Genomic DNA, 3,658 nt, shown 5'->3' on the forward strand with positions numbered 1-3,658 from the left:
ATTAAGGACATTTTCACAACTGAGAAATAAACAAATACGGCAATTCATAGGTGGTTTTTTTATACTATGGATATGACTTTTAAAATGAACAATGATGATCTAGAAAATGCTGGAAACTAGAAATAATAAACATGTTCTTCCATGAAACTATTGGGCTAAGTGTTTTTATGTATTTAGTTGTTTGTTAATAAAATTCTTGTAGTTGCCCATTGCACTGTTGGAGTTATTCAAATAATTGCATTATAGGTATGTTCATAACTCAGCCAAAACATTGATTTATTTTTACTGACCCTAACACAAAAAATGTTTTATTGATACCTGGAATCTCAGCACTTTGAGAAGCCAAAACAGGCACATCACTTGAGCCCAGAGGTTTCAGAAGAGCCCAGGCAACATGACAAACCATTGTCTCCAAAAAACAAAAAAAGAAAAGAAAGAAAGGAAAAGAAAAAGAGTTAGCCAGGTATTGCAGCTGAAGCTAAGGCAGACGGATTCAAAGGAGCCCGGGAGTGAGAGGCTGCAGGCTGCAATGAGCCATGATGGAACCATTGCAGTCCACCCTAGACAAAAAGTGAGACACTGTCTGAAAGACCGAGAAAGAAAGAAAGAAAAAAAGAGAAGAAAGAAAGAAAGAGAGAGAGAGAGGTATGAGTTGAAATTTCTTAAGTCCTTTGATAATCTTCAGTATTTTTTAAATGTGTCTTGTCTTCTCATTCTTTTATTCCTACAATTGAAGGTGTTTATTTAAAGACAATTTTGGAAGGTTAACAGCTACAAATTTTTAAGAAGTAATTGAAGTTTATGCACATGGTTGATAAGTCAACTATACAGCATAGAGTTCTTGTGCATTATGTCTTCTGGCCAATTCAAAGTACTATATTTTCATTGATTATAAAGCAAATTATCCTTTTCAACTTCCAAAACAGAAATTAAAAAAAAAAAAAAGAAACAGGCTGAATGTTGTGGCTTACACCTGTAATTCCAGTACTTTGGGAGGCCAAGGTGGGAGAATTGCTCAAGCCCAACTGCTTGAAGCTGCAGTGAGCTATGATTGCACAAGCACATTCCCACCAGGGCCAAAGAATAAGGTTCTGTCTCAAAGAGTACTGACAAAAACCAAGGATCATAATGTTTTCGACTAAATTTTATTAAGGTGCAAGAATTAGACATGAAAAATGACAAAATACTGCTGAAATAAATTCCAGAAACCCTACGTAAATGTAAAGACACTCAATGTTTTTGGATTAGAGGATGATTTTTTATGTGACAATACTGCACAAAGCAATCTGCAAATTCATTGTGATTTCTATGAAAATACCAAAGTCTTTTTGGCAGAAATGGGCAAGCCAATTCTGATGCTCATACACATTTCAGGGGATCCTGAATAGCCAAAATATTCTTGAAAACAAAAACCAATTTGGAGGCTCATATTTCTCAATTTCAAATATTACTTCTAAGAAGCAGTAATCAAAACGGCATAATACTGGCATAAGGACACACACAGACTCTGTCAATTGAACTGAATGTTAGATCCAACCATACCTCTAGAGTCAATTGATTTTTGACATGTAGCCAAGATCAGTAAATTCAACAAATGCTGTTATACAACCGAATTCCACATTCAGACAAAGAAATTGTACTCTTTCCTCACAAGAGAAAATAAAATTAAGTCAAAATGTTTCAAAGCCTACATATTAGAGGTAAAAACATAAACTTTAAAAGAAAATATAGGGATAAATCTTCATGAGGTTGGATTTAGCCGTGGTTTCTTAGATCTGATACTAAAAGCACAGGCATCTTAAGAAATAATTTTCTCAAAATTAAACATTTTTGTGCATCAAAAGACACTATCAAGAAAGTGAAAAGACATGGTGCAGAAAGGAAGGTTTGCATGTTATGTATGTAACAACAGTCTGTTATCGACAATGTATGAAGAATTTGCATACATCAGTAACAAAAAAAGACAAACCATCCAGGTGCAAAATGGAGAAGTAGTTGAATACACACTTCACCGGAAAGACATGCATATGGAATACAAGCACATAAAAAGATGACCAGTAAAGTATATAAGTTTTACTCCCTCACGTCTTTCATAAATGAGCTTTTCTCATAGTCACTTGATTTCCAGCTCGACCTGAGGAGCAGCTAATGTAACAACACTTCTGGGGAGCAAGTCTGCTTGGATGAGAAAATAAATATCTGGCAGGAAATAATATTCTGCAATGAAAACTTTCTTGCTGTACTAGAGTTTCCAATAGAGCTGACAGTTTGTCCCTCAGCCTCCATGGGCCCAAAATTTATCATCCAGCAGGAAGTAAAAAGGGAAGTCATTAAGTTAATGAGGTACATGGATACACAAATGTCCCAAGTCCCATATCAAAGCAGTGACATAATTACATACCCTCACAGCAATTCAATATTCAAATATTAGTAATTCATCTGCATAAACATCTAAGCTTACTTTATTTAATTTACACTGTACATTTAAGGAGGCTTACAAATATTTATATGAATTGTCTTGTCATTTTCTAGGACTTTTTTGTCACTTAAATGTATTGATAGACTACATTACATGTAAGTATTTAAACCTAATATAATTTGGAATTAATAACACACAGTTAGGGGAGATAGCAAAGTAATAGTCTGTCCAATAAATTCTTATGTGATTTCAATAATTAATAGTGTCATTAGTCTTCAGCACTGAGATTTTTTCTTTACTAATTATCCCAAACATGAACTTTCATTGCATTAACTAATATTTCCTTGATTTATAAACTGAGAGTGATCTGAATTATCTAACAAAGAATGAATTTCTTTTTATCTTTAGAAACAGCACATTATTAGCTTTTCTACAGTTAAATAGCACAAGCTCTGACTTTATCAGCTGGACAAAGCCTTGGAAAATTACATAAGTGTGGGCACTGGGTGAATAGATTGAGAGATTGAACATAAAATTCCTGAGACACCCAAGAGACTGTGTTCCCACAATTAAAATTAGATGAGACTGCAGGCAGTTGAGCGGACTGAGTGGGCATGGGAAACAGGTAGGAGATCTTGGGGTCTTCAGCCATGGTGAGTTCTATGGTTCTTGTTCTAAGGTCAGTGGGATACCATTGACAAAATTAAATCAGGAGAGTGACAGGATGAAATTTGTGTTTACAAGTGAATATTTTGCCATTACCATTACCAGTACCAACCCTGTATTTCCTGATGTGGTTGGTACCCTTGGAGAATGTCTCCACTTTTAGTAAAACCCACTGGGATATTTTGCGTAAAGCTTCAAATCTGGCACAGCAGAAACCACTGGAGATTCTGGCAGAGAGAATTAATCTATACCAATAGATATTGGTGGTTTCCTAGAAGTATGAAATTATTGAGAAATAAGCTACTTTTTAATAAAAACAACCATATCAATACCTTGTCACTAAAGCAGAGTCAACAACATCAAATATCATTATAGAGGCCAATCCCCCCCCAAATCCAGCTCAGTGGAAGCTCTGAAATGAAGTGCCCCAGTAAGAGTAGGAATGTTATGTCAGTATAGCAGGTGCTACATCTTTATGATGGCTGTTACATCAGTAATTATGGGTGTTACATCAGTATTATGGTTGTTTCATTTGTATTACAAATGTTCTGTTAGTATTATGAGTGTTGGTGT

This window comes from Pongo pygmaeus, chromosome Y, assembly GCF_028885625.2.
Source record: "Pongo pygmaeus isolate AG05252 chromosome Y, NHGRI_mPonPyg2-v2.0_pri, whole genome shotgun sequence".
Taxonomy (NCBI): domain Eukaryota; kingdom Metazoa; phylum Chordata; class Mammalia; order Primates; family Hominidae; genus Pongo; species Pongo pygmaeus.